The sequence below is a fragment of the Notamacropus eugenii genome, chromosome 7 (assembly GCF_028372415.1).
Source record: "Notamacropus eugenii isolate mMacEug1 chromosome 7, mMacEug1.pri_v2, whole genome shotgun sequence".
Taxonomy (NCBI): Eukaryota; Metazoa; Chordata; class Mammalia; order Diprotodontia; family Macropodidae; genus Notamacropus; species Notamacropus eugenii.
This window is the reverse complement of record NC_092878.1, coordinates 117,564,142-117,585,085: the sequence shown is the minus strand read 5'-3', so window position 1 is coordinate 117,585,085 and position 20,944 is coordinate 117,564,142. Positions and strand designations below refer to the sequence as shown.

General features: G+C 37.3%; 1 protein-coding gene across 1 annotated transcript in view; it reads left to right on the top strand.

Annotated features, from left to right (window-relative positions):
• Positions 1-20,944, top strand: part of ALPK1 (alpha kinase 1) — a 153,256-nt gene that overhangs the window by 1,139 nt on the left and 131,173 nt on the right. The gene's annotated exons all lie outside the window — the stretch shown is intronic.

Sequence of the window (20,944 nt, the reverse complement as noted above, 5' to 3'; positions counted from 1 at the left end):
AATGTTTAATATAAAATTTTGGAATAATCTCTTTGTTCTCTCTGAAGCAAACTCAGAGAATGCCTCTTCCTATGTCAACAAAAACCAGCCAGGGCTGACTTAACATTCCTTAAGAGACCTTTAACCTAAGACACTATCTTGAATAACGGGACGTTTTCCATATCTTAGTATTTGTAGACATATACTATGTTATAGCATGTTAATGGTAAAGAAAATACAGCCATCTTAGGTCGTAATTTCAATTGAAACTTTGTTTACCCTTTCCTGTGTCAGCTATTTCGAGTACCTGTTTAGGACAGGAAGCCTGGTGGGATTTTCTTATTGTATGTCACAGAGACATATATTTACACAGCCTAGAATCGCAAGGCCCAACCAACATTACTTTGTTAATTGTCTTGTCTTACTAAATTTATGATTTGTTCAACTAGGAGAGTTCCTTTCTCACGGCAAAATGTATAAAAGCCAGAAGATTTCTGCACTGGGTAGCCAGAACATTTCTGGCTCCATAATGCATTATGTTACCGTTGTCTTTAATAAGGAATTGATTAATTAATTAATTAAATTATAAAATGTATGGATTTAGCCTGTTTCCTTTTCTTTAACCAAGTTTTCAGGTCAACAATACACACATTTATATTTTTACATTTGTATTTATGGTTGTTATCTGTATAGTGCTTGCTTTAAATATTTTATAATTATTGGATCCTCAGAACTCTGGGAGGGAGGGGCTATGATTATCCCCATTTTACAGATCAGGAAGCTTAAAGCAAAGACAGTTTAAATAACTGCCCAATTACACAGCTATTAAGTGTCTGAGGCAGGATTTTAATTCAGATCTTTCTGAGTCCAGGTCCAGCCATCTAGCATATGTATTGTGCGTGTGCATATATGTAGATATGTAAAATAGCAAAAAATGGAAAATATGTGCAAATGCGTATGTTCATATAAAACATGCATGTGGCGTGTCCTATATAAGGTACATGTACATGTGTGTGCATGTATATATTTTGTAAGGGATCATATGGTACTGACCGTAGTAAGGACTTAATAAATACTTGTTGACTAAAATAGTTGTATATTTGTGGTTGATATTTAGACAACTCTGGTTCTGCTGATCTCATTTTGTATCATTTTGTGTAGGCCTTTATAAATTTCCTTCTATTCTGCAGAGTTGTTATTTGATGATTTGTTGGTATACTGTTACCCTAATATACCACCATTTATTCAGCTGTTTTCTAATCATTGACAATATAAGTTACTTTCAGGTTTTGTTTTTGTTTTTGCTACTACAAGTAAAACAATTCTGAATATTTTTTGCAGGAAGGGCCTTTTATCCTTCTTGGGTGTATGTGGGGGGGGTTGGGTTGGGGGGAGATGATTAAAAAAAAAAACCAATGAACTCTCCAAATCAAAAGGATCTGTTCTGTGTCTCTTCATATGTATTACTTGTTTTCTTGGAAGTGTCTGGATCTGTGCTTTCCTGGTGGGGAAACTCCCTCTACCAATATGGCAACTATTCTTCAATTCTTAGAGACTAACCTGGGAACACAGACAGTCTAAGTGACATGTCCAGGATCATCCACATGTTGCAGGCAAGACTTAAACCCAGGGTTTCCTGAAGCCCTTTGTACTGTGAAGTTTGGATTTAGTCAGAGGTTGTGCTTGAGGATATAGAGGGCCACCTCAAAGCAGCAGGTTCCCCACCTCTGTTCTAGACTATAAGAGGCAGAGAAGGGTGAACCTGCATTTGTAAAGGGAGTTTCCTTGTTCAAAAATTCCTTATAATACCAAATCACAAGTCTAACGTCTATCTTAGATTTAAAGCCAATGTGTATATATAAGTGTATATTATTACATGTTATCATATGTAATATAATAATGTTATATAAGTGTTTATGTATATATGTGTATCTGTATGTAGACATTAATACACATACAGGGACAGCTGGGTGGTGCAACAGATAGCGAATCAGGCCTGGAGTCAGGAAGACTCATTCTCTTAGTTTAAATCTGCCTCAGACACTAGCTGGTCAAGTCACTTAACTCTGCCTCAGTTTCCTCATCTGTAAAATGATGTGGAGAAGGAAATGGTAACCCATTCCAGTATCTCCACCCAAAAAATCCCATACGGGGTCATGAAGAGTCAGCCATGACTGAACAACAACATACATACATCTTTTTATCTGAAGTATCTAAGAAATGATCATTGAAACTATCATTCACTTTTATGATAGCATAACTGGGAAACCTTGGGATTTCCCCAATCTGTATTGGAATAACTGGAGTCGAAGTCTAGGTGTAGAAAAGGACACCTGGGGAAATGGATAAGGAATAATCTTCATGATAAAGTCCTTTCAGTTTCCGGTCAAAAGAGCTTGCTATTAATTGATACAGTCCTAGCTTTTGAATATTAGAAGGTGTTTTGTGTGATATTGTATGAGTTTTTGTAATATGAGAGGCTTTTTGTGTATTCGATGTCAGGGCTACAGATTTATTTTGAATACCCCATCTTGGAAAGGTAGCAGAATAGAATTGCAGAATTTCAGAACTAGGAGGAGCCTCTGTGGTTTTCTGGTCTAACACATACCTGGAAGAGAATTCCTTCACTACCATACCTGACAAACGGTCGTCTTGATTTTGGTTAAGGACCATCTGAGGCAGCCCATTCCCTTTTGGATGGCATTAGTTATTTTTTGGATAATAACTCATTGTTATGTAGTTTTTCTTTAAGCTGAGGTTCAGTTTACAACTTCAGAACCTCTACCTATTAATTTTGTCCTATTGGGGCCAAGCAGAAAAAATCTAATTTTTTTTCTGCTACATGACAGAACTTCAAATACTTAAAGATGACTATCACATGTCCCTAAGTCTTCTCCAGGCTACACAGCCCATGTTTTCATCCTTATATGGCATGACCTCCAGGCCCTAGACCATCCTGACTGTCTTCTTTTTGATGCCACCTAGTGAATCAATATCCTTTTGAAAATATGGCATCCAGAACAAAAACCAGTATTTCAAATATGCTTTAACCTGGACAGAATGTAGTGAGACTGTTACCTCTTTAACTTTCTTTCTTGAATCTATGCCTCTCTTAAATTAGCCTAAGACTGTGTCTTTCTTGGCTATCATAGCATACAATTATCTTATTTAACCTTATAGTCCACTAAAACCCCAGGTCTTTTTTCAGGCAAATTGTTGTGTAGTCATAGTGCTCATTTGAGGAAGCCAAAGGTAAATCTTTACATTTGTTCTCATTGTATTTCAACTTACTTGATTCATTTGGGGAGCCTCAGGCCCTCTAGGTCCTTAAGAACAGATCCTTTGATTAAGGGGATTTGTTCTGTGAAGTGTGAATTCAGTCAATGGACCATACTTGAGGACCTAGAGGGTCCCATGTGGCCTTGAGGCTGCAGGTTCCCCACACCTGGTCTAGCCTGTCAATGAAGTTTTTGGATCCTGAGTCTGTCATCTAGAGCATGAGCTATTTCTCCCATCTTTGTGCCATCTACAAATTTAATAAGTATTTGAATTAGCCCCAGTCTTGGCACTCCAACTTAGTGCTGTATTAGTGCTCTGTGTGTAAGAGGTTTTCCTTCAAATGTACATGAACTGACTGCTCTATCTATTTCACGTGTGTCTCCAGAGGAATGATGCTGCGGTAAATCAGACTAGGGAGGAGGGGGACAAAAGAAAATCTATGCACAAAACTTTTGCATTCACATGAGACTTATTGAAGGACATTCTTTATGGGGCCTCAGGAGGGATGAGGGTTTGTGTGGGGAGAATCCTGCAAAACACCTGCATCTAATGTGATTGGGGCTGGGGTGGAGGTAACTGACACAGATGCTTCTCAGCATTCCCCCTTGGTAGGGTGTAACACTCTGATAGAATAATTGCCAAAAGGGTAATATGAAAAGCCCTTGGGACTGACTGGTTTTCCCTTCTGATGCTTTAGGGAATTTATATGAAATAAAACATCATAAGTACAATTGCAACAGCTCTAAGTCCCCAGTTAGAAAAATTCCTAATGTTTAGACAGAGGTTCGGCTCTTAATTCACAGCCCTCTCCCCCTCCTACACACTCATATGAGCTTTTGGTGAAGCCATATTGCTTGTTGTGGTCACACTTTATTTTCTATGTATTCACTAACTATCTCTTTAATGATATGTTCTAGAATTTTGCTGAGGGCAGCTAGGTAGCACAGTAGATAGAGCACTGGGCCTAAAGTCAGGAAGACTCCTCTTCTTCAGTTCAAATCTGTCCTCAGACATTTGCTAGCTGTGTGACCTTGGGCAAATCACTTAACTCTGCCTTGGTTTCCTCATCTGTAAAATGAGCTGGAGAAGGAAATGACAAAACACTTCAGTATCTTTGCCAAGAAAACCCCAAATGGGGTCAAGAAGATTCAGGTATGACTGAACAATAACAAGAATTTTGGCATTCTCTTTCCTTCCTTGAAATCTGAGAAAATAGTTGCCTTCTTCCCATTTGGTAGTGACTATTGCATTCTCCATATTTTTCCAAAAGATCATTGACACAGAATCAGGAATCATCTCTGACAACCTTTTATGTTTTTTTAAATAATTTATTTATTTTTAGTTCTCAACATTCATTTCCACAAGATTTTGACTTCCAGATTTTCTCCCTATCTCTCCCCTCCCCACTACGCTGAGATGGCATGCATTCTGATCACTCCTTCTCCAGTCTGCCCTCCCTTTTATCATTTCCCGCCCCCTCTTATCACCTCCCCCTTTACTTTCTTGTAAGGCAAGATAGATTTCTATAACCCATTGCCTGTATATCTTATTTCCCAGTGGCATATAAAAACAATTTTTAACATTTGTTTCTAAAACTTTGAGCTCCAAATTCTCTCCCTTCTTCCCTCCTTACTCACCCTCATTGAGAAAGCTAGCAATTCAATATAGGCTATACATATGGAGTTATGCAAAACACATCCGTAATAGTCATGTTGTGAAAGACTAACCATATCTTCTTCCATCCTATCCTGCCCCCCCCCATTATTCTATTTTCTCCTTTGACCCTGTCCCTTTCCAAAAGTGTTTTCTTCTGACTACCCCCTACCGCAATCTGACCTCCCTTCTATCATCCCCTGCTCTTATCACCTTCTCCCCTACTTTCCTATAGGGTAAGATATCTAATTGGGTGTTTATGTTATTTCTTCCTTAAGTTAAATCTGATAAAATTTAGGTACACTCATTCCCTCTCACCTCCCTCCTCTTGCCCTCCAGTGTGAAAGTTTTTTCTTGTCTCTTTTCTGTGAGATAATTTACCCCATTCTATGTTTCTCTCTTTCTCCTCCCAATATATTCCTCTCTTACCCCTTAATTTTATTTTTTAGATATTATCCCTTCATATTCAGCTTACCCTATGCCATCTATCTAGCTAGTTAGCTATCTCCTCCAACTATCCTAATATTGAGAAAGTTCTCATGAGTTACAAATATCATCTTTCCATATAGTAATATAAACAGTTCAACTTTAATGAGTCTCATGATTTTCCTTTCCTATTTGTCTTTCCATGCTTCTCTTGATTCTTGTGTTTGAAAGTCACATTTTCTATTCAGCTATGGTCTTTTCATAAAGAATACTTGAAAATTCTGTATTTCATTGAATTTCCATTTTTTTCCCTAAAGGATTATATTCAGTTTTTCTGGGTAGATGATGCTTGGTTTTAAGCCTAGCTCCTCTGACCTCTGGAATATCATATTCCAAGCCCTTCAATCCCTTAATGTAGAAGCTGCTAAATCCTGTGTTATCCTGATTGTATTTCCACAATACTCAAATTCTTTCTTTCTGGCTGCTTGCAACATTTTCTCCTTGACCTGGGAACTCTGGCATTTGGCTACAATATTATTAGGAGTTTTCCTTATAGGATCTCTTTCCAGAGACAATTGGTGGATTCTTTCTACTTCTATTTTATCCTGTGGTTCTAGAATATTAGGCAGTTTTCCTTAATAATTTCTTGAAAGATGGTGTCTAGGCTCTTTTTTTGATCATGGCTTTTAGGTAGTCCAATAATTTTTAAATTATCTAGACTGGCCAGGTCAGTGCTTTTTCCAATGAGATATTTCACATTGTATTCTATTTTTTCATTCATTTGGTTATGTTTTATAATTTGTTGATTTTTCATATGCTAAATTCTAATTTTGAAGGAATCATTTTCTTCAGTGAGCTTTTGGACCTGCTTTTTCATTTGGCCAATTCTACTTTTTGAGGCATTCTTCTGCTCATTGGCTTTATGGACTTCTTTTGCCATTTAGGTTAGTCTTTTTTTTAAAGTGTTATTTTCTTCAGCATTTTTTTGGGTCTCCTTTAGCAAGCTATTGACTCAATTTTCATGATTTTCTTGCATCATTCTCATTTCTCTTCCCAATTTTTGCTCTTTTTCCCTTACCTGATTTTCAAAATCCTTTTTGAGCTCTTCCATGGCCTGAGACCAATTCATATTTTTCTTGAAGGCTTTTGATGTAGGAGCTTTGACTTTGTTATCTTCTTCTGATTGTATGTTTTGATTTTTTTGTCACCAGAGTAGGATTCTATAGTCTGAGTTCTTTTATAATGGTTACTCATCTTCTCAACCAAACACTTGACTTTCTAACTCTTTGTCAAGGTAGGAATCTGCTTCCAGTAAGAGTGGGGGTGGGTTACTGTCCCAGGCTTCAGGGATTTTATATCAGCCCCTCAATACCCCACCACCTGTAGGCCCAGAGATCCAGAAGCAACCTTTGACACAGTTGCTGCTGCTGCTGCTGCTGCTTCTGCAAGGCACCAGCCACTGCCGCCCCTACTCCCACCACCCTGGGGCTGAGGCTGGACACCAGGCAGATGGCACACTCTTCTTTCACCCAAGCCCCACAGAGTTTTCCCTCTGACCTTTTCGGTGTTTGAGGATTGAAAAGTTTGGAAACTCCCATAGTTGCCAATGGTTCAGTCCCCTGAGGCCTATTCTGCCTGCCTATACCCATGTGGCCCATGACACTCAGCGCTCTGCTCCCTGCTCAGTGTGTTAGACCCTTCCTGTCAACTTTCCAGGCTGTCTTGGGCTGGGGATTTGTTTCACTCTGTCATTTTGTGAATTCTGTAGCTTTAGAATTTGTTTAGAGTAATTTTTCACAGATATTTGGGGGGTGGGGGGGGAGAGCTCAAGGAAGTCCCTGCTTTTACTCTGCCATCTTGGCTCCACCCTCTGACAATCTTTTAGACTCAGAGTTCATGTGGGCTTGGTGACTTGAATTAATAAAAAGATAGATGGTGTTCTTTTAATATTTCTTTATTTCTTTTAGACATAAGTATTAGAAATCTTTGTTCCAGACTTTCTAATCCAAAAGTCATTCTTCTTGGCAGAAAAAAATAGAAGAAAAATTAGAATTAAGTAGATCTGCTTTCTCTCTGTTGGTATCTATCACTAATAAGAAGAATCATAGATTTAAATTTAGAGGTGGAGAGATTAGAGGCCATTGATTCCAACCCTCTCATTTTACAGCTGTAGAATACAAGAAAAATAAAAGATAAAGGAACTAAAAGAACCACTCTGACACCACCACCCCCCTCAAACCTTCAGTTTGGAGATCACTGCTTGGAGAACAAGGAAAAATAGTCCTTCCCACACACCTAATTGTGACCAGCCACACCCTTAGTTGAGTCAATAGAAACTCTGGCAAATTTTCCTGCCAAAATGAAAATTAGGATATAAAAAGACTCAGTAAAAGGGGACAAGCCTATGCTTGAGACAGACAAAAGTTGATGGAGAAGTGGAGAGTCAGGAAGAAAGAGACAGAGAAACAGAGAGGCAGAAAGAAAAATAGATAGAGAAACAGAGAGGCAGAAAGAGAGACAGAGAGAGAAACAGAGAGGTAGAAAAAGAAAGACAGAGACAAACAGAAAAACAGAGACAGAAAGAGAGACAGACTGACAGAAACAAAGGCAGAGTGACAGAGACAGATAGAAAATCAGAGAGACAGAAAGAAAGATAGAGACAGACAGAGAGGCAGAAAGAAACAGAGACAGATGGAGAAACAGAGAGGCAGAAGAAATACAGACAGACAGACTGACAGAAACAGAGATGCAGAAGAAATACAGACAGACAGACTGACAGAAACAGAGATGCAGAGAAAGACAGAGACTGACTGACTGAAAGAGAAAATCAAAGAGACACAGCTTGTCCCAGAATGCCCACCTGGACTCTTGCTTCTTCCCTTCCTGACCATTGGATTGTAAGTGTACTTCTCCCCACATTAAAGCTTGCTTGTTTTAATAACCCCTGCCCTGGTCTCCTTTTTCCTCATATCCATAAGCCACATCCCAAGTGGGGTCAGCACACTGAGGCACATAGAACTGACATAAGGATATATAATTTCACCTGAAAAACAAAACATTGTCATTGAATGAGGTTGAAAACTGGAAAAAGTGAACAAGGGAAGAGGAATATACATGACAAAACCTGATGGAATTTCCTATATAAATGCATATGTTTATTTGTACATGCATGTATGTATATACATGTGTGTATATACACATATCCATATACATACATACATGTTTTTGGTACCAAATTAAAAAAAATTCTTGATCTTCAGAGAAAGAGAGTGAGGGATATGTAGGAAAAAAAAAACTATCTCCTGCCACCAAATATTAACACAGGAGGCACAAAGATTAAAATTCTTTAGGTCATAGGAGAGAAAAATTTGACACAAATATGTTTTCTAGAAAAAACCAGAATTTTACTTTCGTTTTTCAGTAACTAACAGACCTGGGGAGGTCCCCAAAACTATTATGTAGAGTGAACTTCCCTTCATCTGTAAGAAAAAGTATAAAAAACTAACTAACCTTTAAACTTCTACGGTAGTAGAAGTTTGACTGTAGTCAAGACACATTATTAAGGACAAGCCAAGAAGCTGCTAGAATTAATGGAAAAATGCACAAAAGTATATACAATATGTGGTCACTTGAATAACTTGAGATTTATGATTTCATTAGCAGTTATCCTTTCCCCTAATGCTTATCAAAGTCCCACTGCACCCTTTTGTTCTGTACAGTGTCATTTTTACCCATGTCTTTCCATAAATTCTTTTCAAATATCTACCCAATGTACTGGAGGCCCTCTTTTCATTCCTTTTTTAAAAGTTCCCAATAACTGAGTATTTTTTTCTCCCTCCCATTTTCTAGCAGAGAACTCTGAGTGATGAGTCCATGCTCTATTTCCTCTGCTCTAGGTGCTGAGCTCATACCCCTGTCCAGGGCCTCTGTCTATGATCAGCTCTGTGTGTACCCACACTATTGGTCTGGCTCAGAGCTATGGGTATTGAGGCCATGCTCTTTGACCCAATCTTGATTCACAGTTCCTACCCTGGTCACCTATCTATAGATTAAATTGGTGAATTTGTTATCCACTGTAATTTCTCTATTTCTTTATCATTATTCTCAATCTGATATTCTTCTCAGATTATTGTTGGAGTAGTTGTAGGGGGAGCTGAGAATGTACTGCTTCCTCCAACTCCTTCATTTTGGCTCCTCTGATTCTTTTTTTTAAAGAATTTTATTTTTTCTAATAACACATAAAGAGAATTTTTAACATTCATTTTTTGAAAAATTTGAGTTCTGGGGGTGGAGTCAAGATGACGGAGTAGAAAGATGCACATACTCTAACTCTTCCCCCACAGCCCATAAAATACCTGTAAAGAAAGACTCTTAACAAATTCTTGAGCAGCAGAAGCCACAGAACAATGAAGTGGAGGAGATTTCAAGCCCAGGGTGACCTGGAAGGCCGAAGGGAAAGGTCTGTCCCATCAGACATGGAACAGAGAGCAGCCCAGCCTTGGCTGCATGGTGCTGCTAGGAGGACCTGACTAGGACTCCCAGGCAGAATCTCCAGAGGCAGCAGCTATGGTCAAAGATCCCTCAACCGATAGGCAGCTTCAAAGGTCAGTGAAAGGGCTTTTTCACGTCTGTGACAAGGGATCAGGGTCCTCCCCTAGCCCCAGCCCCAGGCAGGCAGCAGTCAGCACCCATTGTTGGATAAAACCCCTGGAGGATTTGACCAGCTGATCTGAACGTCAGCCCTGAGTGGCAGCCCCACACCCACCTAAAGCCTCTGGGGGAATTGAGCAGCTGATCTAAATCTCAGTCTGGTGCCCAGCCAGGGAGAAAACTCCTCTCCTTTGATTGTGCCACCTTGGAGGAACTGAGATCTTACAGGTCCCCAGAATATACCCTACTGTTGACAAAGGACCCAAAAGTCAAGTAGCTGGTTGGGAAAATGCCCCAAAAAAGAGGGAAAAAAATAAGAATATAGAAGGTCACTTTCTTGATGAACAGCCATTCTCTTCCATCCTTTTGGATGAGGAAGAACAATGTTTACCATCAGGGAAAGGTATAAAAGTCAACAACTCCAAAAAGTCAACCTCCAAAATAAATATGCAACAGTCTCAGGCCACGGAAGAGCTCAAAAATGATTTTGAAAATCAAGTAAGAAAGATGGAGGAAAAATTGGGAATAGAAATGAGAGTGATGCAAGAAAATCATGAAAAGCAAGTCAACAGCTTGCTAAAGGAGACCCCAAAAATGCTAAAGAAAATAACACCCTTAAAAATAAGCTAACTCAATTGGCAAAAGAGGTCCAAAAAGCCAATGAGGAGAAGCATGCTTTAAAAAGCAGAATTAGCCAAATGGAAAAGGAGGTCCAAAGCTCACTGAAGAAAATAGTTCTTTAAAAATTAGAATGGTACAGATGGAAGCCAATGATTTTATGAGAAACTAAGAAATTAAAAAACAAAACCAAGAGAATGAAAAAATGGAAGATAATGTGAAATATCTCATTGGAAAAACAACTGATCTGGAAAACAGATCCAGGAGAGACAATTTAAAAACTATTGGGCTGTCTGAAAGCTATAATTAAAAAAAAGAGCCTAGACATCATCTTTCATGAAATTATCAAGGAAAACTGCCCTGATATTCCAGAACTAGAGGGCAAAATAAATATTGAAAGAATCCACCAATTACCTCCTGAAAGAGATCCAAAAAGAAAAACTCCTAGGAATATTATAGTCAAATTTCAGAATTCCTAGGTCAAGGAGAAAATATTGCAAGCAGCCAGAAAGAAACAATTCAAGTACTGTGGGAATACGATCAGGATAACACAAGATCTGGTAGCTTCTACAAGAAGGGATTGAAGGGCTTGGAATAAGATATTCCAGAAGTCAAAGGAACTAGGATTAAAACCAAGAATCACCTACTCAGCAAAACTGAGTGTAATGCTTCAGGGGAAAAAATGGTCATCCAGTGAAATAGAGAACTTTCAAGCATTCTTGATAAAAAGACCAGAGCTGAAAAGAAAATTTGACTTTCAAACACAAGAATCAAGAGAAGCATGAAAAGGTAAACAGGAAAGAGAAATCACAAGGGACTTACTGAAGTTGAACTGTTTACATTCCTACATGGAAAGATAACATTTGTAACTCTTGAAACTTTTCTCAGTATCTGGGTAGTTGGAGGAATTATACACACACACACACACACACACACACACACACACACACACACACGTATACAGAAAGAGAGAGAGACGGAGAGCACAGGATGAGTTGAATAGGAAGGGACCATATCTAAAAAAATAAAATTAAGGGGTGAGAGAGGATTATATTGGGAAGAGAAAAGGAGAAATGGAATGGGGCAAATTATCTCTCATAGAAGAGGCAAGAAAAAGCTTTTCCAATGGAGGGGAAAAGGGGGGAAGTGAGAGGGAAAAAGTGAAGCTTACTCCCATCACATCTGGCTCAAGGAAGGAATAACATGCACACTCAAATTTGTATGAAAATCTATCTAACACTACAGGAAAGTAGGGGAGAAGGGGAAAAGCAGAGTGGGGGATGATGGAAGGGAGAGTAAATGGGAGGAGGGAGCAATTAGAAGTAAAAACTCTTGGGGAGGGACAAGGTCAAAAGAAAGAATAGAATAAATGGGGGGGGGGCAGGATAGGATGGAGGGAAATACTCTTACACAACAGGACTATTGTGGAAGTCATTTGCCAACTACACATATGTAGGCTATATAGAATTCCTTGCCTTCTCAGTGGGGATGGGTGGGGAGGGAAGAAGGAAGAGAAGTTGGAACTCAAAGTTTTAGGAGCAAATGTTGAGAATTGTTTTGGGTACCACTGAGAAATAAGAAATACACGTAATGAGGTATAGAAATTTGCCTTGCCCTACAGGAGAAGAGAGAAGATGGGGATAAGGAAAGGGAGGGGTGTTAGAAGGGATGATACATTGGTGGAAGGGGCAATCAGAATGCACAGCATTTTGGAGGGGAGGGGAGAGATGGGGAGAAAATTTGGAACTCAAAATTTTGCGGAAATGAATGTTGAAAACTTTAAATAAATAAATAAATAAATTTTTCTAAAAATTTTAGTTCCAAATTTTTCTCCCTCTCTTCCCTCCCCCCTTCCTAAAACAGTAAACAATTTTACATCAGTTATATAATCATGTAAAACTTATTTCTGTGTTAGTCATCTGAAAGAAGAAACAGACCAAAATGGAAAAAAAAAACACAAAAAAAGTAAAGGAAGTGAAAATAGGATACTTCAGTCTGCATTCAGACTATGTCAGTTCTTTCTCTGAATGTGGAGAACATTTTCCATCATGAGTCCTTTGAAATTGTCTTGTATCATTGTATTGCAGAGAAGAGCTAAGTCATTTATAGCTGATCATTGTATAACACTGCTGTAACTACGTATCATGTTCTCCTGGTCCTTCTCTTTTCACTTTGCATCAGTTCATATAAGTCTTTCCAGGTTTTTCTGAAAATCACTTGCTCATCATTTCTTATAGCATAATAGTATACCATTATATTCATATACCACAACTTGTTCAGACATTCCCCGATTGATAGACATCCCCTCAATTTCCAATTCTTTGCCACCACAAAAAGAGTTGCTATTAATATTTTTGTATGTGTCCTTTTCCCATTTTTATGATCTCTTTAGGCTACAGATGTAGTGGTGGTATTGCTGGATCAAAGGGTATGTACAGTTTGATTGCCCTTTGGACATAGTTCCAAATTGCTCTCCAGAATGGTTGGATCAGCCCACAATTCCATCAACATGCATTAATTAGTGTCCCAACTTTCCCACAGCTTATCCAGTATTTATCATTTTCCTTTTTTTGTCATTTTGACCAAGCTGATAGATGTAAGATGGTAACTTAGAGTTGTTTCCATTTGCATTTCTCAGATCAGTGGTGATTTAGAGTATTTCTTCATATGATTACATATAGTTTTGGCTTCCTCTTTTGAAAACTGCCTGTTCATATCATTTGACCATTTATCAATTGGAAAATGACTTGCAGTCTTACAAATTTGACTCATATATTTGAGAAATGAGACCTATATCAGAGATATCTGCTATAAAAATTGTTTCCTGTCTTTCCACTTTCTTTCTAATCTTGATTGCTTTGTTTGTGAAAAAACTTTTTAATTTACTGTAATAAAAAATCACCCATTTTACATCTCATAACGTTCTCTATTTCTTGTTTGATCAAAAATTCTTATCTTCTCCATACATCTGACAGATAAACTATTCCTTGATCTCCTAATTTGCTTATGGTATCACTCTTTATGCTGAAATCATGTGCCCATTTTCTTGGTATACGGTGTAAGATGTTGGTCTATACTTGGTTTCTATCATAATGTTTTCTAGTTTGCCCACCTGTTTTTTGTCAAATAGTGAGTTCTTATCCAAGAAGCTCAGGTCTTTGGGCCTATCAATGCTAGATTACTATAGTCATTTACTATTGTGCCTTGTATAACTAATCTATTCCACTTATCCACCATTCTGTGTTCTTAGCCAGTGTCAGTGTTTTTGATCATTGCTGCTTTATAATATATTTTGAGATCTGGCATTGCAAAGCCACCTTCCTTTGCATCTTTCCCATTAATTCCCTTGATATTCTTGACATTTTGTTCTTCCAGATGAATTGTGTTACTGTTTTTTTCTACCTCAATAAAATAATTTTTTGGTAGTTTGAATGGTAAGGCATTGACTAAGTAAATTAATATAGATAGAATTGTTGTTTTTATTGCATTGGCTTGTCCTATCCAAGAGCAATTGATATTTTTCAAGGTGTTTAGATCGGACTTTATTTGTGTGAAGTTTTTTGTAATTGTTCATATAGTTCCTGGGTTTGCATTGGCAGATAGACTCCCAAGTATTTTACATTGTCCACACTTATTTTGAATAGATTTTCTCTTTCTGTCTCTTGTTTCTGAGCTTTGTTGGTCATATAAAGAAATGTTGATGATTTATGTAGGTTTATTTTATATTCTTCAATTTTGTTAAAGCTGTTAATTATTTCAAGTAGTTTTTTAGTTCATTCTCCAAGATTCTCTATATACCATCATATCTCTGATATACCATCATATCATCTCCAAATAGTGATAGTTTTGTTTCCATATTGCCTCCTCTAATTCCTCAATTTCTTCTTCTTCTTTTATTATTATAACTGACATTTCTAGTACACTATTGAATAATTATGATGTTAATGGGCATAGTTGCTTCACCCTGATCTTCTTGGGAAGGCTTCCAGCTTCTCCCTACTACAGATAATACTTGCTAGTGGTCTTAGATAGATACTAATGATTTTAAGGAAAACTCCATTTACTCCAATTCTCTCTTGTGTTTTTAATAGGAATGGACGCTATATTTTGCCAAAAGCTTTTTTTGCATCTATTGAGATAATCATATTATTTATATTGGTTTTGTTATTGATATAGTCAATTATGCTAAGAGTTTTCCTGATATTGAACCAGCCCTGCATTGCTGGGACAAATCCCAGCTTGTCCACTGTATTTCCTGGTGATATATTGTTGTAATCTCTTTGCTAATATTTTATTTAATAGAAAATTTTATGGTGAAAGGGAGGATCAAGATACAAACTCAGAAGAGGACAAAAATGTTAAAATATCTGTGGTCAAAACTCCAAAGAAAAAGCTGAAAGTGGCTTCAAGTCCAGAAAGAATGCATGGAAGAACTCAAAAGGGGGCTTAAAAATCATATGAGAGAAGTAGAAGAAAAATTGGAAAAAGAAATGAAAGTGTGCAAGAGAATTATGAAAAAAGAGTAAACAGCTTGGAAAAAGAAAACAACTACTTAAAAATTATAATTGATCAAATGGAAAAGGAGTTACAAAAATCCACTGAAGAAAATAACTCCTTAAAAAGCACAACTGACCAAATGGAAAAAAAAGTCAAAAGTTAACTGAGAAAAACAACTCCTTAATAGTTAGAATTGGACAAGTGGAAGCTAATGACTCTATGAGTCATCAAGAATCAATCAAATAAATTCAAAAGAATGAAAAAATAGAAGAAAATGTAAAATACCTCATTGGGAAAATAACTGACCTGAGAGGCAGGAGAGACAGTCAAAATTAACGGACTGCCTGAAAGCTACAATCAAAAAGAGTACCAGAATAGCATCTTTCAAGAAAATATCAAGGAAAACTTTCCTGATATCCTGGAATCAGAGGGCAAAACTGGCATTGAAAAAATCCACTGATCACCTCAGGAAAGAGATATCAAAACAAAAACTCCAAAGAATAGTATAGTGAAGTTACAGAACTATCAGATCAAGGAAAAATATTTTTCACGTCTTCAAAAGGAAACATTTCAAATAACAAGAAACCACAATCAGAATTACAGAGGACTTAGCAGCTGCAGCATTAAAGGATCAGGGGTCATGAAACATGATTTTCTGAAAGGCAAAGGAGCTAGGACTACAACCAAGAATGACCTACCCATCAAAATTAAGCATAATATTTCAAGGGGAAAGAAGGTCATTCAATGAAATAGTATGATTTCAAGTTTTCATAAGAAAACCAGAACTGAAGAAAAAAATTTAATCTCCAATTTCAAGACACAAGAGAAGCCTAAAAAGGCAAAAAAAGGAAAGAAAACATAAGACATTCAATATAGCTGAACTGTTTACTTCCCTACATGGGAAGATATTTGTAATTCTTAAAAATTGTGTCACTAATGGTACAGCTAGAAGAAACATACAGAGGGTGCAGGTTTAAGGTGAATTTTATGGAATAGCATGAAAAAATAATTAAGGGATAAGAAAGAGGAGTACACTGGGTGCAGAAGGAAGGGAAAGGTAGAATGGATAAATTATTTCACACAAAGAGGTGCAAAAACCCATTACAGTGGAGGGAAAGATGGGAAGGTGGGCAATGGGCATTGCTTGAAGCTTACTCTGATCTGTATTGGCTAAAAGAGGAATGATATACACAATCAGTTGAATAGAGAAATCTCTTGCCAAAAAGGAAAGTAGGAAGAGAGGAAATCGGGAGGAGAATGGGAAAAAGCCTGACAGAAGAGAGGATGGACTTGAGGAGGTAGCAGACAGAAACAAAACACAACCAAGGAGGGAAAGGGTGAAAAGAGAGAAAGGACAAATGGGATGAAAAATAGGATGAAAGGAAATACACAGGAAGTAATCATAACTGTGAATGTTAATGGGATAAACTCTCCTATAAAATGGAAGGGAATAGCAGAGTGGATCAAAAACCAGAATCAGCGAGACACACACAGAGCAAAGGTAAGGGGCTGGGGCAGAATCTATTATACTTCAGCTGAAGTAAAAAAAAAAAAAAAAAAGCATGGCTAGCAATCCCAATCTCAGACAAAGCAAAAGCAAAAGTAGACCTAATTAAAAGAGATAAGGAAGGAAACTACATTTTGCTAAATGAAGTAATATCAATACTAAACATATCTGCACAAGAGGCATAGTACCTGAACTCTTAAAGGAGAAGTTAAGTGAGTTACAATTTCATGACCAACCAACTTTTATGTGTGCACACACACACACATACACACACACACACACACACAAAACCAATGCAACCAAGATTAGAAGGAAAGAAGAAAGCTGGGAAACTGATGTCAGCAGTTTCTTTACAGCAAGTTTCTCTGATAAAGGTCTCATTTTTCAAGTATATAGAGAACTGAGTATTAACAAGAATACAAGCCATTCTTCAGGTGGTAAATGGTCAAAGGATATGAACAGGCAGTTGTCAGATGAAGATAGTAAAGCTGTCTTTAATGTGTGTTTATCCTTCATTGCTGAAGAAGATCATGCCTTCAGAGAAATAATGACATGACTCACACTTGACTTTGATTTTTTGAGTGAGGGAGAGCTGTGCAGGTCACCAGCCTCACTTGTCCTCCAGAGCCATCTGAATCCAGTGACCAGATATTCATCAGGATGACTGGAGATGACCCAGGATGATGCAATTGGGGTTAAGTGACTTGCCCAAGGTTACACAGCTTGTGAGTGTCAAGTGTCTGAGGTGAGATTTGAACTCAGGTCCTCCTGACTCCTGCACTGGAAAGCTGTCTATAGACATATGAAGAAGTGCTCTAAATCCCTTTTTATTAAAGAAATGCAAATTAAAACAACTCCGAGGTACCACCTCACACCTATTAGATTGGTTAATATGACAAAAAGGGAAAATGATAAATAATGAGGAGGTTGTGGGAAAATTAGGACACTAACACACAGTTGGTAGAGTTGTGAACTGATCCAACCATTCTGGAGAACAATTTGGAATGATGCCTAAAGGAAAGCCAAACTGTGCATATACTTTGATTCAGTAATACCTCTACAAGATCTGTATCCTAAAGAGATCATAAAAAGGGGAAAGGATATATATATATACGTATGCAAAAATATTTATAGCAGCCCTTTTCATGGTGACAAAATATTAGAAAGTGAGATGTCCACTATCACGCAATAAGAAATGATAGACAGGCAGCTTTCAGAAAAGCCTGAAAAGATTTGCACAAACTGGTGCAAAGTAAAATGAACAGATCCAGGAAAACATCGGACACAGTGTCAGCAGCATTGTGTGATGATCAGTTATGAATGACTCAGCTTTTCTCAGCAACACAATGATCCAAGACAAGCACAAAGGACTCAGTCAGGAAGGAAAATACTGTCAACATCCGGATAAAGAACTGATTTACTCTGAATGGAAATTGAAGCATACTTACTTTATTCTTTTTCTTTTCATGTTTTTTTTCTGTTTCTTCTTTCATAAATGTGACTAACACCGAAATATGTTTTACATAATTGCACATGGATACTCTAAATCAAATTGCCTCCCATGTTAGGAAGAAAGGAGAAGATGGAGGGAGGGAGAAAAATTTGGAATTCAAAAATTTTGTAAAAATGAATGCTAAAAATTGTCTTGACATGTAATTGAGAAAAAATAAAATACTATCATGAAAAATAAAATAAAATTTTTACATCAATACTCATTAAGGAAATTGGTCTATTTTTTTCTCTGTTTTTGCTCTTCCTGGTTTAGGCATCAGCACCATGTTTGTGTCATAAAAGAAATTTGGTAGGACTCCTTCTTTGTCTATTTTTCCAAATAGTTTATATTGGAGTAAATTGTTCTTTAAATGTTTGGTAGAAGTCACTTGTGAATCCTTCTAATCCTGGGGATTTTTTCCTTAGGGAGTTCATTGCTGGCTTATTTATTTTCTTTTTCTGAACTGTATCCCAAGAAGGACAGCTTATACAGACCAAAAGTGGCAGATTGTGCTGATATCCACAATGTATTATCTTCTAAATTAAATTCAGTCTTGTTTGTATATACCATAGTAAATAATCACTGTCATATTTACTGCCAAATTGGAATAAATTCTCCAGGCTGGTTTTCCTTTTGTTGACTTAGATAGGAACTTTGTTTTCATTAACAAAAAGTGGATGTATTTGTGTGGGAATTACACCTGAAAATAAGCAGCTATTTTGCTTCTTACCTGCAGAGAATCTCCAGACTTCTGAAGACAGAATGCTTCACAGTTTGGAAAACTTTGCCTTCTATCGAGTAGATCTATAGCATTAGTACTTGGACTTAGTTTCAAAATGATGGATTCCAATTCAAGAAACATTTATTTTAAATATTCTTGTTTCTGAAATCTTAAGTCTCTTTATGACAACAAACACTTCTGTCTGAAGTTATCCAGGATGTGAGCATAATTGTTTGAAACAGTTGGTATTAAATCTTATTTTAGATGTGTTTGTTAGAATTAGTGGTTTTCTGGAAAAGAAGGATGTCTTTTCCCCCCTCCTTAGTCACTGTAAACTAAAGAGCGCTTAGGCAGTGTATAGGCCATTGTGGTTTACTTAGTTTACTAAGCTTATAGCGCTCTCCCTCAACTTGAAATTTTAAGGTAAACATGTTCTCTACTGTTTATTTTCTTTTATGTCTGAAAAAATGGAAAGAGATTGACATAGATGGAAACCCACTTAAGCAGAGATTGCTTCTCATTGTCCTTCTTGGGATACAGTTCTGCCACCCAGTTGGTATTTTCAGATTATGATATAATAAAAAATTATATTTAATAAAGGGTCATGGAAAGAGATTAAAAATTCATGGGAAACTAAATAGTCTAATCTTAAAGAATGAGACTGTCAAAGAACAAACTACAGAAAATCAATTTCATCAAAGAGAATGTTGAACTTAAACATGATGTGAAAACTCAGATACAAATAATATTTCTGTAGAAATCACAAGTATCTATCATATTTATCACCCGTATTCACTTTGATAAGCACAACATAAGCTGGCTTACAAAAACTGCAACTTTTGGAAATAGCTCAAGAATGATCATAGTTATATTACCTTTGATTAGATATGTATGATATGCTATTGAGACGGATGTTAGAAAAGACATTGCTTTACAAAGCTATTGATCACAATACCACATGAAGAGAAAGTTTTACTCTAAATGCTGGGTTTTTAAATAAAAATTACATACATATAGGAATATTGTAGACATTCTGCCCTGATAGAGCTCAATCATAGGTCACTGATCTAGAGATAAAGAGACCTGAGAAGCCAACCAACCATGTGAGATATAAAATAAAAGAATAGCTATCATTTATATAACACTTCAGGGTTTACAAAGCACTTCATAATTATTATCTCCTTTTATCCTCACAATAACCCTGAGACATAGGTGCTATTGTTATCCCCATTGCACACATGAAGAAACTGAAGCAGACAAAGTTTAAATAACTTGCCCAAGGTCACATATTTAGGTAAGTTTCTGAGGTAGGATTTGAACTCAAGTCTTTCTGACTACAGATCAGGGTCCTGGGCTACCTACATTAGAGACAGAAGGGTTGTTCTAAGGATGGTAGCAGTAGTCTGGCCATCCTAGCACATGGTGCCTCTTCTGTCTCTCACTCTTCCTCATCCCCCTCCTTCTACTACTCCTTCTTCTTCTTCCTCTTCATTATCTTTCCCCCTCCTTCCCTCTCTTCTTTCTCTCTCCATTTCCCCTCTCCCTCCAACTTCAGGTCTATTCAATGAGTCACCTAGCAACCTATGAGAATTCAAGTGAAGCAGGGATTACTTCTGTCTGGGGAAAGCAGATTGCCTTTGAACTAGGCTTTGAAGAATGCATAGGAATTAAACAGAAAGAACTGGAAAGGCAGGTAGAAGAGGAAGATATTCTAGAAATAGGAAACCATGTAAACCAAGCCCTAGTGGCATGAGGTATCTTTTAGGGAGACAGTAAATATTCTAGTTTGACTGGAATGAAGTGAAGTAGTGAAAAATGAGACTGGAAAAGTAAATTGAGACCAGATCATGGAAGGTCTTGAACAACCAAGGCAGGATCTTTTTCTTTTTGGCAATGGGAAATCATTTACATTTTTATAGAGGGAGGGAGGAAGTAGAGGTTGACATGATAAAGCCTATATTTTAGTAAGATTACTATGTATCCTGTTATTAGGATGAATTGCATTCCCTCTTCCCCCTCTCCCCTGGCCTGGCAGTCTCAGAGCCCCTCTGGGATGGCTACGTAGCAGGAAGCCTCTCTACCACTGGAGGTCCCTCCCTCTTTTCTGAGGGCTGATTGACTG